Source organism: Balaenoptera borealis, assembly GCF_965194805.1.
Source record: "Balaenoptera borealis genome assembly, chromosome: 11".
NCBI lineage: Eukaryota > Metazoa > Chordata > Mammalia > Artiodactyla > Balaenopteridae > Balaenoptera > Balaenoptera borealis.
Window position 1 is genome coordinate 46,485,130 of NC_138868.1, and position 17,889 is coordinate 46,503,018.

The 17,889-nt window shown below is 36.0% G+C and overlaps 1 protein-coding gene and 1 pseudogene across 21 annotated transcripts in view; one reads left to right on the forward strand and one right to left on the reverse strand.

The window, feature by feature from the left end:
* The window catches only part of LOC309605602 (large ribosomal subunit protein eL42 pseudogene), a 621,562-nt pseudogene extending 605,322 nt beyond the window's left edge, over positions 1-16,240 (reverse strand). The window contains exon 1 of the transcript XR_014249636.1: positions 2,866-16,240. The product of XR_014249636.1 is annotated as a large ribosomal subunit protein eL42 pseudogene (transcript). The remainder of the gene's footprint in view (positions 1-2,865) is intronic.
* SBF2 (SET binding factor 2) overlaps positions 1-17,889 on the forward strand; it is a 468,341-nt gene that overhangs the window by 159,199 nt on the left and 291,253 nt on the right. The gene's annotated exons all lie outside the window — the stretch shown is intronic.

Here is a 17,889-nt window from a genome sequence, read left to right on the forward strand (position 1 = left end):
TAAGTAAATTCCAATTTTAACAGTTTCTAAACACATGAAATACTTTGGATTAATTTAAGAAAACACACAAGACCTCTAATTGAAAACTCTGAAACATTGTTGAGATAAATTTAAGAAGATAAAGCAATAGATTGGATTAGATTTCATAGAATTGTCAACATTCTTCTTGTTTTAATATATTGTTTTAGTATAGCCCCAAACATAGCAATCCCCATGGAAGTTTTTGGTAAAAGTTAACAAGATGATTCTAAAATTTATATAGAAATTCCAAGGACCTAGAACAGCCAAAAAGCTTTGAAGGACAAAAAAAGCTGAAAGATTATATTCTGTAATTTCAAGATTTACTATAAAGTTGTAGAACTCAAGTCAGCATTGTATTAGAATAAAATATACAAATACTGTGGGTCCGTGGAACAGAATAGAGAATCCAGAAAAAGACCCACACTTGAAAAATCAGTTGATTTTGCCCAAAGTGACAAAGCAATTCAGATAGCGAAAGGAATACTTCTCAACTAGTGAGGCTAGAATGCCAGAAACAGCAATCAGTTCTAGATAGACTATAGATCTAAATTAAAGTTAGAATTATAAAGCTTTAAATGAGTTGCTTAGGAGAGTATCTTTGCCACTTTGGGGTAGGCAGATACTCCGTACGGGGCAAACAATAATCATAAAAGAGCAGACTGATAAGTTAGACTTCTTCAAAGTTAAAGGATTTTCCTCATCAGCCGCTGTTAAGAAAATGAAAAGACAAGTGACAGATTAGGCCAGAATACTTACAAAACATATATCTGACAAAGGATGTGTGTATAAAATGTCTAAACAGTAGTCTACAACTCTGTTATAAAAAGAATGTTACTTGTGAGATTAGGTTTTGAAAGGACTGCAGCTTCCGTCTTGGGTGTGCTCTCTCACCTTATCTGTCTCTTGAATAACTGCCTTTGGGGAAGCCATCTGCTGTATCTTGAGGACCCTCAGCCAGCCTATGGAGAAGCCCATGTAGGGAGGAACTGAGGCCTGCCTACAGCCATGGGAGTGACCCTGGAAGGAGATCTGCAACTCAGGCATGACAGACTGACTGCAGTCTCGGAAGAGACCATGAGCCAGAGCCACCCAGCAACTAAACTCCTAGAGTCTGACCCAAAGAAACTGAGAAAATAAATGTTTGTTGTTTTAAGCTGCAATTTTGGGGTAAAAAGTCTCCTTAACATGTATGTGCCTAAAGACAGAGTGTCAAAATATGAGGAAAAAACTAATTAGAACTACAAGGAGAAATACATGAACCCACTGTTATAGTTGTGGACTTCAGCACCCCCTGTATCAGAAATGTTCAGATCCAGCAGGCAGAAAAGTAGTAAAGACATAATTGAACTCAACATCATCAATCAACTGGATTATAATGGATATCTATAGAATACTTCATCCAGCAACTGCAGAATACACATTCTTCTCAAGCTCACCAATTGGAACATTCACCAAGATAGACCACATTTGGAGCCATAAAACACACCTTAACAAATTTAAAAGACTGGAAATCATACAGTGTCTGTTCTCAGACCACAGTGGAATTAAACTAGAAATCAGTAATAGAAAGATAGTTGGAAAATCTCAATATACTTGGGAATGAAAAATGCATTTCTAAATAACACATGGGTCAAAGAAGAAATCTCAAGAGAAATTTTTAAATACTTTGAAGCATTTCAAGTGGCTTAAGGGATGGTAGGTTGAAATAAGGTTTACATTTATTTGTTCAGATATGTGCTTCTCATCCTAGCAGGTACTTTTTTTTCTTCGCTCAGACTCCATATAGCTCCATTATAAAATATTACAAGTTAGCATTTATTAGTGCTCACAAGTATTTGGGGTAATTTTTTCTGTTTAGAAAAAAAGAATGTGCTTAAAAATAATTATTTTTCAAACAGTAAATAATTATAATTTTTTGTAAAAAAATAAGCATGGCCTTATTTATTTATTTATTTTGGCTGCACTGGGTCTTCGTTGCAGCACACGGGATCTTTTATTTGTGGCATGCGGGATCTTTAGTTGCAGCGTGTGGGATCTAGTTCCCTGACTAGGGATCGAACCCGGCCCCCTGCATTGGGGCACAGAGTCTTAACCACTGGACCACCAGGGAAGTCCCTAAACAATTATAATTTAATAAGAGAATAGAAATTACATGTTCATTATTTATTGGCTTTAAAAATAACAATAGAAGAGTATTTAGCTTATGTTTATTATATGTAGTAGTATGTGATAATCAGTTTCTAAAGTTACACATAGAGCAAAATTCTTGTATTACCAAGGTAATCTTATGCAATTTGATAAATCTGTATGGTACAGAGATAATATAAAACTAAAGTTCCTTGACATCAGTCTTAGCAATGATTTTTTTTTTTGAAACTGACACTAAAAGCAAAAACAAATATAAACAAGTGGGACTACATCAAACTAAAAAGCTTCTGCATCACAAAGGAAACGATCAACAAAATGAAAAGGCAGCCTACAGAATGGGAGAAAGTATTTATAAATCATATATCTGATAAAAGGTTAATATCCAAAATACATAACAGCAAACTTGAAGTTTTGGGTTGATGCTCTTTTTTATGTTGGGAAGTTTCCTTCTATTCCTAGTTTGCTGAGAGTTTTAAATCATAAGTGGATGTCATATTTTTATCAAGTATGTTTTCTCTATCTATTGAGCTGATTGTATGGTATTTTTCTTCAGTCTCTCTCTGCCTCTCTTTTGACTTGACAACGGTGTGTTTATTTATTTATGTATTATTTATTTATAATTTTTAAATTGAAATATAGTTGATGTACAGTGTTGTGTTAGTTTCCGGTGTACAGCAAAGTGATTCAGTTATATACATATATATATTCTTTTTTATTTTCTTTTCCATTATGGTTTATTACAGGATATTGAATATATTTCCCTGTGCTATACAGTAGGACCTTGTTGTTTATCTATTTTATATGTAGTAGTTTGTACCTGCTAATCCCAAACTCCTAATTTATTCCTTCCCCACTCCCTTTTCCCTTTGGTAACCATAAATTTGTTTTCTATGTCTGTGAGTCTGTTTCTGTTTTGTAAATAAGTTCATTTGTATCATATTTTAGATTCCACATATAAGTGATATCATAATGTATTTGTCTTTCTTTCTCTGACTTACTTCACTTAGTATGATAATCTCTAGGTCCATCCATGTTGCTACAAATGGCATTATTTCATTCTTTTCTTTTGGCTGAATAGTATTCCCTTGTGTATATATCCCACATCTTCCTTATCCATTCATTTATTGATGGACATTTAGGTTGCTTCCATGTCTTGGCTATTGTAAATAATGCTGCTATGAACATTGGGGTGCTGTATCTTTTTGAATTTGAGTTTTCTCTGGATATATGCCCAGGAGCGGATTCAGTCTCTTGATTTGAGGAATTACACTGATCAATTTTCAAATATTGAATTAGCCTTTAATTCCAAGGATAAACTCTACTTAGTAGGATGTATTATTCTTTTTACATATTACTGGGAATAGTTTGCTAATACTTTGTTGGGAATTTTTCATCAATATTTATGAGATATTGGTCTGTAGTTTTCTTGTTATGTCTTTGTCTGGTTTTGGTCTCAAGGTTATACTCAACTCAAAAAATAGGTTTGGAAATATTACTTTTCTATTTTTAAGAAGTTTTTATGTAGAATTAATATTACATCCTCATGAATTGATTAATTGAATTTGCTTATGAAGCTGTAAGGCCTAAGACTTTTTTTTGTAGTAAGGTTTTAAACTAGAAACTTCAGAGATACAGGACTATTCAGACAGAATATCTGTTTCTTCTTGAGTGTCTTTCAAATTTTGTGTCTTTTAAAAAATTTGTCAGTTCATCTGAGTTGTTGAGTTATGGGCATGAAGTTATTTTAAATACTCCCTTATTATAGTGTTAATGTTCTTTTGATCTGTGGTACTTTAAAGAAATTCCTGATATAGATAATTTGCGTCTTCTTTTTCTTTGTCCATCCGGCTAGAGGTTTATAAATTTTATTGAACTTTTCAGAGAACTAGCTTTGGTTTCATTGTTTTGTTTTTTTTTTCTAATCGTTTTTCTGTTTTCTGTCTGATCTTTTTTATTATTATATTTTTGCTTCTGTTCCATACACTGTTGGATACTTGAAGGGAACCCTCTGCAAATCTCTGGAGTTTTCTCTCTTAAGCATTTTTGTCTTCTGTGGTACCATGCTTTGCAAATTCTAGCTCCCTTGGTCTTTCTGGATATCTGTTCTGTCTTCTCAACTCAGGGAGTCTGTTGGACTTTATCCCTCTCTGTTCTGCAACCTGGAAACTCAATGTGGGAAGCTGAGGAAATCCTAAGGGTCACCTCATTTTTCATGGATCATTGCCCTTTATTACCTGATGTCCAGTGTCTTGAAAACTGTTACTTTATACATTTTGTCCAATTTTTGTGTTTTTTTAAATTTGTTTTTGGCAGGAGATTAAATCTAGTCCATCATTACTCCATCTTGGCCCATCATTTACTTTTCAACTGTTTTCTTATCTAAATGGTCTTGAAGGGAAGATAGCTTTTGTACCCCTTATAATATGTAGTACAGGGCCTTGTACTCAGTCATTGCTTATTGTGAATTTTTCTTATTTCTGGAGTTTACTTGAACTGAATGGACGAGGAAAATAAAACAGAAGAGTAAAGCCATCATCTGACTGCATTTCCCCTGCTTGTCAAATGAATGCTCTCTGAAGCCTGGTAAAAGAATTTCTATACTCCCTCCTATCTGACAGCTCTATCCCTTACAGCTGGATTACTGGAACTACCTCCTTAACCCCAACCAGATATTATGTGACCCAACTGGTCCATTTAGCTTTAGTTTTTATAAGAATGTGTAATTTGTCAGCTTTGTAGGATGTTGAGAGGGGCAGAAATATATGGGAAAATCACAGATTAAGAAACAATCTCAAAAGAATTTCTCTTGATGATGACTCCAAATTGTCCACTTTCTTTATTAATCTGAAGATTCAGTTTTCTTTTCACAAAATTTTTCAGCAATTATTGTTTCTTCACCATTTATTTTAGTACTTGTTTCTTAAACTCCCATTGCATGAATATTGGAGCCTCTCAATATATACCTTATATGTCTTTTAGCTGTGGTTTCAATTAAAATTTTTTTCTGATTCTCTGTGCTGAGTTCTTGGTCAATGTATCAGGACTTTTTTCTAATTCAAGAATTCTGTCTTCATTTTATCTGGAGAAGAGTTCATTTCATCTATTGATTTTTTTTTTTTTATTTCAATGACTATGTTTTTCATTTTCAGATTTTCTAATTGGGTTCTCTTCATACCTAGATTTCTTCTCCTGCTTTTGTTTTCATTCTTTCTTGTTCATTTTCAGTTGAAATTTTGCTTTCATTTATCTCCTTGAACATTCTATATGAACTTAGTTTTAAAGTTCTTTATTTATTTCTACAAAATTATTTTCATATTGAGTAAATTCATGTTTGATTATTGATTTTTCTGGCTGTAATTTTTAGCAGTAGATTTCTCTGTATGATTTTGAGTATTGGTTTGCTGCTCATTTTTCTGCCGTTGTCCTTCCTCCCTCTCTGTTCATACCTATCTGTCTCTAGGTATTCAGTTAATTTTCACTTTAACCCTCCTTGTCCCCAATCTAGAACCAAGTCTTGTTCCAGAATTTCAGTGATTCTGTCACCAGTTATGGTGGAGATATGACAGAAACATTCAGTACTTTGATTCCATTTCTGGTACTAGGTTAATAGGTTATGTCAGCCCACCTCCCCGCACCCCTGCCCCGAGGCAGGAATTTTTCTAAAAGCCCTAGGTGAAGGTTGACTGCTCTGTGTGTGTGTGTGTGTGTGTGTGTGTGTGTGTGTGTGTGTGTGGGCACACACGTGCACGCACTTACAGATGCCTTTGCATTTACTTGCCTCCTTTCTTGAACCAGCTCATTGCTTAGAGGCAAGGGCTGATGTGGTGCTGATCTCTGTCACTCCTGTTTAAGTAATCTATAACCAGGAGGCCTGAGCTTTTAACCAAATTTACTTTTTTTTTTAAACCATTTCTGTTTCATTACTGGCCATTGGAGTTGTTTATCTTGTTTTGGAACTTGGCTATGTCTTTTTTGTTATCTTTTCATATATTGTGTATGTCCTGACCATGTTTTTGGTGCACAGCTAGTGATTGAAGGTTCACTATTACGCCATCCTGATTTTAAGTCATATTCCTAGGTGAGTAGCTTTCAGAATAAATATACGGGATTTAACTTCTCTTGACTGGACAAGGAAAGGCAAAGAAAACTCAGGATTACAAATCAAATGTTATTCTTTTACTGGGGCTCTGCAATAGATAATATATAAATGGTTTCTTTATACAGCAATGCTAACTTGTGATTGCTTAGTTTCATTCTAAATTCTGTGAGCTATTTCTCCATGAATTTCTGCTACCTAAGTCTTCTAAACTGTCATACAAAGGGACACTGTTATCCTAGAAGTCAGAGTTCCTGGAGCCTACCTGGGTGAATCTGGGCACATTATTTAACCTTTCTGTATTTCAGTTTCCTCCTTTATAAAACAGGTATATCTACTTTCACTATCTCATGGGATAGTTATGTGCACTTCGGAAGATAATAGAGTCAAATTCAACAGAGTTTTACTTAGCACCTATTTGGAGAGAGACATAGTGCTAATATTATGTTCTAGGGAAATAATTGAATAAAAACACAGCCCTATGGTTATTAATAATATAGTGAGACATACAGCCTGTTTTATAATCAGTTGTAATACAAGGTAGTCTGGACAAATGTTCAAATACAGATATTAAACAAAGAATTAAGAGGACCCCAATAAAGGAGCAATTTAGACTTGAGGAAAGAGCGAACACTTCACTGAGGCACTGATTCTTTGATCTCAAGCCCTAGTGCTTTGAAAAATGCCAAGGTGCTATGTAAACATAAGATGTGCTATTATTTTATTTTATGTTTCAAACAATTTCCCATGAGCTAATCTGACTGGAGACCACTTAGCCATTTCTTCTTTACCTTTTTGTTTGCTGTGTAGGTCTGACCTTTCTATTAAATCTTCATTCTTTTTGGTCCTGATGCTTGGGTCTAGGCACACTCTGGTGGTGTGACACTCAGTCTTTCTCTCTTCTGTGAATGACTGATTTAGTTGTTGCTTTTTCAAGGGAAAAGTTTTCTCTGTATATTTTATTGTTTGATAATTTATAATTGAAAGGAAGATATTCCCCTCCAGGCTGCTTTTCAGAGATTGTTACCTCTGAAGTTCCAAGGAGACACTCATTTTGCTATTATCCAGATACATTTAGACTGAGCCTTTGCAGTAGAACATTTTGTTCTATTTGCTGTAATTTTTTTTCAAGGGACAAAGATAAACAGCTTAAACAGATAACCATCTCTGGTTGCTGTTTCTAACAATAATATTTAGCAGCCAGTGAATATTCTGCAAGTGCCTTTCTCAGAAAGGCTGCATTAAGTAAACAAGTAGTAAATATTCTGGGTGACTGATAGATGATAGAATTTAAAGCCAGCCAGCTGCCCATATCAGGCTAACACGTTGTTTTTCTGTTTTGGTAAATATTAATACTCATCTTGTTTAGACAGTTCTTATCAAAAACAGTGTTAGCATTTCATACCAAACATATTTTTATAAAGCTCGTGAGAGCTAAAACTAACAAATTTTGAACTGCTTGAAACATTAGTTTCCTTAGATGTATATTTTGACTTATTTCCAAATCACAAGTTATACTGTATTCTGTGTTTTGGAAAATGATAGCTTTTGTGCAGTGTCCTAGTCAGTTACCATTTACAGTAAAACTTGGGTTGCCATTGAAATCTTAGCCATGGATTGAATTGATACTTGGAATTGATACTGACTGTCATTTGATCTTCGGCTGACAAAGGATTTTATTACAGGTGTTTTGTGAGGTTTATGTACTTAATATTTGGTGGTATCTATACCAGGTATCATTGAGATTTGAAGTATCATTCTTTTGCAGACTTATAATGCCAGTCTGAGGGATGTAGCCATTTCTAGTACCCTTGCCTGGGTCCACAAAAAAGACAGCTACTGTATATATATTTCAGGTTCAGATGTTTTCCTAAATTACATTATATTCAAGAAACAACTATGCGTCATTGGAATCACCAGAAACACTAGAACATAAACTGCCACAGGGCAGGGACTTTATTTTTCTTATTCTGTTTTAGTGCTTGGCACAGGGTAGTTGTTCAATAAACTAATTGAATTAATTACCATCAGTCTCAGGGTCACCATCACTGCTCCCAATGCTTATAGAAATACTGACACATGGATCCTGTCCTTCAGTAATGCCATCTGTCTGGTCCCTCTGTTGTCCCACCTTTTATGTCTCAAGTGAGACATTTCCTCTGTTCCATTCATCAGTTACTTACTAGAACCCTTATGTATAATAGCAGTAGCAATAGTAATGAACGTGATATTGATTGCTAGTATATCTGAGTACCAGCTGTGTGACAGGCCAAAGGTTCTATAATAGTGTTTATTAATCATCTACTATGTCCCAGGTACTGTGCTAAACAACTTACATGCATTATATCATTTAATCTTATCCACAAAATATGAGGTATTTTATGTTCAAGAAAAACTGAGGTTCAGAGAAATTAGGAAACTTCACCAAAATCATAACCTCAGTTAAGACCAGAATCAGGACTCAGTTCTTTTCTGTCTGGTGCCAAAGACCATGAAATTATCAAGTTCAGCCTTCTTTATGAACCTGTTTTTCAGTATATCTGATAAATCTAGCTTCTGGTTTAATATGTCAGTAAGGGGTTCTAATTCTTTAGGAGATAGTTAATTCTCTTTGACAGCTGTAATTATTAAAAGGTTTTTCATACTATTAAGGAAGTATTGATTTTTTTTTTTTTTAAAGAAATTCACGGTCTTTTATTTATTTATTTATTTATTTATGGCTGTGTTGGGTCTTCGTTTCTGTGTGAGGGCTTTCTCTAGTTGCGGCAGGTGGGGACCACTCTTCATCGCGGTGCGCGGGCCTCTCACCATCGCGGCCTCTCTTGTTGCGGAGCACAGGCTCCAGACGCGCAGGCTCAGTAATTGTGGCTCACGGGCCCAGTTGCTCTGCGGCATGTGGGATCTTCCCAGACCAGGGCTCGAACCCGTGTCCCCTGCATTGGCAGGCGGACTCTCAACCACTGCGCCACCAGGGAAGCCCTATTGATATATTTTTCTGTAACTTTTAAACTATATGTCTTAATATAAAGTGTTCCAGGGATAGCCAAGATAGAATGAATCCATCCTTACTAACACTGGCTATACTTAGCAAATTGAATTTAATATAAATATATTATATGTCTAAACGACATTTACCTGGCTATAAGCAAGATATTTCTTTTAGATGGATTTAAAATTGTGTGTGTGTGATGTTAAAAAAAAGGAAGAGACTCTAGAGAGCTTAATGGATATATTTAAAATTTTCTATACCTTTTATCTAGTCTATACCTGTATCCATATCTAGTAAACAGAGATAGGTAATGGAATTCAGAGCAAATGTTTTTTAATCAGCCTAAATGAAATCACATACAATATTGATTAAAAGTAAGTGAAAGGGATTGTGGTGTGAGGAATATATAGCTATTATAAACTTTAAGAGGTAGTAAAATCCACACAATTAAATCACATGTGAAAATTTTATAAAATTTTAAAATACATTTTGTTTCTAATTTTTGTTTTTCTATTTTATCTTCTTTTGCTAGTCTAACTAGTTTGTTTTGGTTTTACTACCCTTCTCAGTTGTTGATGACATGGTTAGCTGTGTTTTTGTTAGCCCGCCATTTCCTATAGATAATCCTTTCTAAGAAGAATATTGGTTTAGATATCATTCCAACATTTGTGTTTTTGTTATTTACTGTGTGTCATATAGAGTGCTAATAAGCATTGGGCAAGGCATAGTTACAGGTGGGGTTCTCGCCTCAGTTTTCTATTCATTAAATACATAGAAAAATGAAAACATCAAAATAGAAATAAACTCCCATGTACTCATCATCCAACTACAACTGTCATTAACGTTGGGTCATTCTTTTTTTCATCTATAAGCCCTATCCGCTCACCAGCCTCACACCCTCCCCGTTGGATTATTTTGAAACAAACCATAGATATTAATTGGACCATATGAAATTGTCTATATCCATCCATTTTCTGTCTACAAAATGATAATTCCATATGGTTCAACTTAATATCATTTCATTCATAAATATTTCAGTATGTATGTCTAAAAGATAAGACCTCTTTTTGTTTATTAGCACAACCACAATGTCGTTATCATATCTAAAAACTTACCAATAATTTAATATCACCAATATTCAACAGTCTTCATATTTCCTCATTTGTGTATTTATCCTTCACTATTTTAGATGCTTGAATCAACATATAAACAAGGTCCACATATTGCTTTTAGTTGATAGGTTTCTTAAATCTTTCTTAATTGATAGTTTTCTTCTTTCCTTGATTTTCCTTGAAAGTCATTTGTTAAAGAAATTGCTGTCTCTTAATTTCAGTTTAATAAGGAATTTAATAATTTTAGTAATTTAAAAATCGAAATAACAATTTTAGTAATTTTATTTCAATTTCAGGAAGAGTATAGGAAACATATAAGTGTAACTCAGTATATGTAAAAGCCTACTTTATTTTTTTTGAGAAGTAGTTGGTTTACAATATTATATTAGTTTCAGGTATACAACATAGTGATTCGATATTTTTATAAATTATACTCCGTTTAAAGTTATCACAAAATATTGGCTATGTTCCCTGTACTGTGCAATATATCTTTAGAGCTTATTTCTTATTTATTTGATAGATAGCTCTATCTCTTAATCCCATACCTCTATTTAGCCCCTCCCCCTTCCCTCAGCCCACTGGTAACCACTAGTTCTCTATATTTGTCTGTTTCTGTTTTGTTATATTCATTCGTTTTATTTAGATTCCACATATAAGTGATAACATTTGTCTTTCTCTGTCTGACATGTTTCATTAAGCATAAAACTGTTGGTGGAAATGTAAAGTGTTGTAGCCACCATGGAGAACAGTATGGAGGTTCCTCAAAAAAAACCTAAAAATAGAACTGTTATATGATCCAGAAATACCACTCATGGGTATATATCCAAAGGAAACGAAAACATCAATTCAAAAAGATACTTGCACCCCAGTGTTCATAGCAGCATTATTTACAATAGGCAAGATATGGAAGCAACCTAAGTGTCCATCAACAGCTGAATGGATAAAGATGTGGTGTGTGTGTATGTCCATCTTTCCTCAGTGCCCTGCCTGTAATCAGCACCTTCCATTTCTATGCATGTTGTCCTGATGTCTGACTGCCAGTACATATGATTTTTAGCTTGGGGGCTTTCTTTGTCCCCTGGAGCCTGCTCTGCCCCTGCACATTGGCAGGCCAGATCTTCTAGGGAATTCATGCCCCATAGGAGCAACCAACTGATGACTGACAGAAATTGAGGGGAAAACGTCTAGCTCCCTTGCCCCTTGAGTGGGATAACTGTAATGTAAGCCCTACACTGACTCTCAGTGAGACAGCTGAACTCCAATTGCCCACAGATGTAGCCTGTTCATTAATGTACACAGTGGCTGCCTTCTCTTTCCTACTTCCCTACTACAGTTTCCTGGGATTTTTTTCCCAAACTACTTGCACTAAAATCCTTACTTCAGGGTTTGCTTCTAGGGAAACCATAACATAAGTTGTGGCACACTTAAACCTGCCTTTGTCCCCCCCACTAAGTAATCAGAGACATCTGGGGAAAAATTCCGTATATTTGGCCTTAAGCACTCAATTTGGCCATGTTTATTTTTTTAATTCTCATAGGCAGCTGCTGGGATTAATAGAATTTAGTCTATCATTCTTAAAATTTTTTATTGTTTAAATTATTATGCAATAAAATTGACCTTTTTATTTGTTTAGGATACAGATATATGTATTTTAAGACATGTATAACCACCACTACCATCGGGATACAAGACGGTTGCATCATTCCAACAAACTCCCTCATGCTATCCCTTTATTGTCACACCTCCCACCACTTGTAATCCCTGACAACCAGCAATATGTTCTCTGTTACTGTAGTTTTTATATTTTTGACAGTGCCGTATAAATGGAATCATACAGTGTGTAACCTTTAGGTCCTGGTTCCTTTCGATTAGCATAATGTATTTGAGATTCATCTAAGTTGTTGCATGTATCAGTAGCTTGTTCCCTTTTATTACTCAGTATTCCATTATGTGGGTGTACCATATTTTTGTTTATCCATTCACCTATTGAAAGACATTTAAGTTGCTTCCAGTTTTTGGCTGTTACAAATAATGTACTGTGAACATTCACGCACAAGTTTTTGTGTAGACCCATTAGTTTCCATTTCTCTTGGGTATATACCTAGGAGTAGAACTACTGATTCATGTGGTAGCTGTATGTTTGACCGTTTGCTGAACTGCCAGACTGTTTTTCAAAAGAGGCTGCACTGTTTGACACTTCCACCAGCAGTTTCTCTACATTCTTGCCAATACTTTCATCAGCCTTTTTGATTATACCCATCCTAATGGGAGTGAAGTCCTATCTCATTGTGTATTTTATTTGCACTCCCCTAATGACTAATGTTGTTGAGCATCTTTTCATGTGTTTTTGGCTATTTGCATATATCTTCTCTGGATTAATACCTATTCAAATATTTGCCTATTTTCTGATGGGATTGTTTGTTTTTTTTACTGTTGAGTTTTGAGAGTTCTTTATATATTCTGGAGACTTGGCTTTTAATTTTCTTAACAGTGTCTTTTACAGGAATATAATTTTTTTTAATGAGTGCTCTTTTTAAAAAAATTTATATATTTATTATTATTTTATTTTGGCTGCATGGGTCTTCACTGCTGCGCGTGGGCTTTCTCTAGTTGCAGCAAGTGGGGGCTACTCTTTGTTGCAGTGCGCGGGCTTCTCATTGCGGTTGCTTCTCTTGATGCGGAGCACGAGCTCCAGGCACGTGGGCTTCAGTAGTTGTGGCACACGGGCTCAGTAGTTGTGGTTTGTGGGCTCTAGAGCGCAGGCTCAGTAGTTGTGGCGCACGGGCTTAGTTGCTCCACGGCATGTGGAATCTTCCTGGACCAGGTATCGAACCCGTGTCCCCTGCATTGGCAGGCAGATTCTTAACCAATGTGCCACCAGGGAAGTCGCCAGGCAAAAATTTTAAGTTTGGTGAAGTTTGAGTTAATTTTTTTTTAATGGATCCTGCTTTTGGTGTTATTTCTAAGAAATTTTCACTTAAACCCCAGGTTGTGAAGATTTTCTCTTGTGTTTTCTTCTAAAAGTTTTATGGTTCTGTGTTTTATATTTAGATCTGTGGTCCGTTTGGAGTTAATCTTTGTATAAGATATGAGGTTTAGATTGAGATTAATTTTTCTTTTTGTATGCATATAAATGACCTGTTGTCCCAGCACCATTTGTTGAAAAAAGACTATTCTTTCTCAGCTGAACTACTTGTGCTCTTTTGTCAAAGATCAGATGGCCATACTTATATGGGTCTATTTCTGGACTTCTATTCCATTGACTTATGTATGTCTTCACCAATACCACACTCTCTCTCTTTTTTTTTTTTTTTTTTTTTTTGGCCATGCTGTGCGGCTTCCGGGATCTTAGTTCCCCTACCAGGGATTGAACCCCAGGCCCCCCGGCAGTGGAATCATGGAGTCCTAACCACTGGACCGCCAGAGAATTCCCCACACTCTCTTGATTACTGTTGCTTTATAATAAGTCATAAAATTTAATAGTGTGATTCCTCCAACTTAATTTTCTTTTGCAACATTCTTTTAGCTATTGTAGTACTTTTGTCCTACCATATAATGTTTAAGAATGAGCTTATCTATAACTACAAAAAAAGCCCTGCTTGGATTTTGATTTTGCTCTAGATCATTTTGGTGAAAATTGATATCTTTCATATGGTGAGTCTTTTTTTTTTTTTGGCTGTGTTGGGTCTAGTTGCGGCGTGCGGGGTCTTCGTTGAGGTGTGTGAGATCTTTCGTTGCGGCGTGTGCTCTTTGTTGTGGCGCATGGGCTTCTCTGTATTTGTGGTGCGCGGGGTCCAGGGTGCATGAGCTCTGTAGTTTGCAGCACATGGGCTCTCTCATTGAGGTACGTGAGCTCAGTAGTTGTGACGTGCGGGCTTAGTTGCCCCGTGGCATGTAGGATCTTTGTTCCCTGACCAGGGATCGAACCCACGTCCCCTGCATTGGAAGGTGGATTCTTTACCAGTGGACAACGGGGGAAGTCCCTATGTTGAGTCTTCTGATATTGTACGTCTCCCCATTTTTTAGGTCTTCTTTGATTTCTTTCATAAGTGCCATGATTTATTAGATTTATCCCTAAGTATTTCCAATAGTAGTGTGTCTGTGCATCTGTATGTATGTGGTAGAGGGACTGTGATAGATGTGAGACTTCTCCCTGTTGTCATACAGTATTCCCTTGAAGCTGTCAGGGGATTCCCAACCCAAGGAATATCCGTATGTCAATCTTGTTATTCATGTTTGACAGCAGGAGTGGTGGGATGGGTAGGAAGAGAGTAAGGCTTGGGTGAGTATGGGTTCTGAAAAGAGGTTCCAGGTAGTCCTCAACTCTCGTCGCAGGAGTTTTGAAAGAAGTAGGAGAGGAAACATGGGTCTTCAACACTGGCTTCTTAGGGAATATGGCCCAGCTGGGCCTACCCTTTCAAGTGCAGCAAGAACCAACAGGATCTTATTATTCCATTCTGAATAAAGCTCCATGAGCTGGGTTGGCGGGTGGGGAAGCTTTTATAAATGTTACTGGTTTTTTGTTGTTGTTGTTGTTTTTTAATTTTGGTTTCATGTTGTTTATTGCTAGTGTATAGAAATTTAAGTGATTTTTGTGTTTTGACTTTGTATCCTGTAGTTTTGTTCGTAATAGTTGTAGGACTGTTTTTAAAGAATCCCTGGGGTTTTCTACATAGACATTCTTGTCATCTTGCAAATTGGGATAGTTTTATTCCTTCCTTTCTGTTCTATATATCTTTTAATGCCAGAATGGTGAATGTAGATATCCTTGCATTTTTCCTCTTCATAAGTGGAAAGTATTTCATCCTTTACCATTTACTTTGATGTTCACTGTAGGTCTATTGCACATGTCCTTTATCTAGTTGAAAAGTTCCCCTTTGCTCTTAGGTTGATGAAAATTTTTATCCTGATGGGTGTTGAAGTTTTGTTAAATGATATTATGATGTGATTTTTCTTTGTTAGATTAATATGATGGGTTATATTGATTTGTTATTGAACATTGAGCTAGCCTTAAGTTGCTCAAATAAACCCCATTTGTTTGTGTTTATTATTATTATTTTTTTGAATTTTGGAATTTTATTTAATTTATTTTTTTATGCAGGACGTTCTTATTAGTCCTCAATTTTATACACATCATTGTATACATGTCAATCCCAATCACCCAGTTCGTCACACCACCATCTCCACCCCCGTACCACTTTCCCCCCTTGGTGTACATACGTTTGTTCTCTACATCTGTGTCTCAATTTCTGCCCTGCAAACCGGTTCATCTGTACCATTTTTCTAGGTTCCACATATATGCGTTAATATACGATATTTGTTTTTCTCTTTCTGGCTTACTTCACTCTGTATGACAATCTCTAGATCCATCCATGTCTCAACAAATGACCCAATTTCGTTCCTTTTTATGGCTGAGTAATATTCCATTGTATATATGTACCACATCTTCTTTATCCATTCGTCTGTCGATGGGCATTTAGGTTGCTTCCATGTCCTGGCTATTGTAAGTAGTGCTGCAATGAACATTGGGGTGCATGTGTCTTTTTGGATTATGGTTTTCTCTGGGTATATTCCCAGTAGTGGGATTGCTGGGTCATATGGTAACTCTATTTTTAGTTTTTTAAGGAACCTCCATACTGTTCTCCATAGTGGCTGTATCAATTTACATTCCCACCAACAGTGCAAGAGGGTTCCCTTTTCTCCACACCCTCTCCAGCATTTGTTGTTTGTAGATTTTCTGATGATGCCCATTCTAACTGGTGTGAGGTGATACCTCATTGTAGTTTTGATTTGCATTTCTCTAATAATTAGTGATGTTGAGCAGCTTTTCATGTGCTTCTTGGCCATCTGTATGTCTTCTTTGGAGAAATGTCTATTTAAGTCTTCTGTCCATTCTTTCACATGTAGCTGTCCAGTTTTCCCAGCACCACTTATTGAAGGGACTGTCTTTTCTCCACTGTATATCCTTGCCTCTTTTGTCATAGATTACTTGACCATAGGTGCATGGGTTTATCTCTGGGCTTTCTATCTTGTTCCATTGATCTAAATTTCTGTTTTTGTGCCAGTACCATATTGTCTTAATTACTGTAGCTTTGTAATATAGTCTGAAGTCAGGGAGTCTGATTCCTCCAGCTCCGCTTTTTTCCCTCAAGACTGCTTTGGCTATTCGGGGTCTTTTGTGTCTCCATACAAATTTTAAGTTTTTTTGTTCTAGTTCTGTAAAAAATGCCATTGGTAATATGATAGGGATTGCATTGAATCTGTAGATTGCTTTGGGTACTATAATCATTTTCACAATGTTGATTCTTCAAATCCAGGAACATGGTATATCTCTCCATGTGTTGGTATCATCTTTAATTTTTCAGCACTGTCTTATAGATTTCTGCATACAGGTCTTTTGTCTCCCTAGGTAGATTTATTCCTAGGTGTTTTATTCTTTTTGTTGCAGTGGTAAATGGGACTGTTTCCTTAATTTCCCTTTCAGATTTTTCATCATTAGTATATAGGAATGCAAGAGATTTCTGTGCATTAATTTTGTATCCTGCAGCTTTACCAAATTCACTGATTAGCTCTAGTAGTTTTCTGCTGGCATCTTTAGGATTCTCTATGTATAGTATCGTGTCATCTGCAAACAGTGACAGTTTTACTTCTTGTTTTCCCATTTGTATTCCTTTTATTTCTTTTTCTTCTCTGATTGCCATGGCTAGGACTTCCAAAACTATGTTTAGTAATAGTGGTGAGAGTGGACATCCTTGTCTTGTTCCTGATCTTAGAGGAAATGCTTTCAGTTTTTCACCATTGAGTATGATGTTTGCTGTGGGTTTGCCGTATATGGCCTTTATTATGTTGAAGTAGGTCCCCTCTATGCCCACTTTCTGGAGAGTTTTTATCATAAATGCGTGTTGAATTTTGTCAAAAGCTTTTTCTGCATCTATTGAGATGATCATATGGTTTTTATTCTTCAGTTTGTTAATATGGTGTATCACATTGATTGATTTACGTATATTGAAGAATCCTTGCATCCCTGGGATAATCCCCCTTGATCATGGTGTATGATCCTTTTAATGTGTTCTTGGATTCTGTTTGCTAGTATTTTGTTGAGGATTTTTGCATCTATATTCATCAGTGATATTGGCCTGTAATTTTCTTTTTTGGTAGTATCTCTGTCTGGCTTTGGTATCAGGGTGATGGTGGCTTCAGAGAATGAGTTTGGGAGTGCTCCTTCCTCTGCAGTTTTTTGGAAGAGTTTGAAAAGGTTGGGTGTTAGCTCTTCTCTAAATGTTTGATAGAATTCACCTGTGAAGCCACCTGGTCCTGGTCTTTTGTTTGTTGGAAGATTTTTAATCACAGTTTCAATTTCATTACTTGTGATTGGTCTGTTCATATTTTCTATTTCTTCCTGGTTCAGTCTGGAAGGTTATACCTTTCTAAGAATTTGTCCATGTCTTCCAGGTTGTCCACTTTATTGGCATAGAGTTGCTTGTAGTAGTCTCTTCGGATGCTTTGTATTTCTGTGGTGTCCG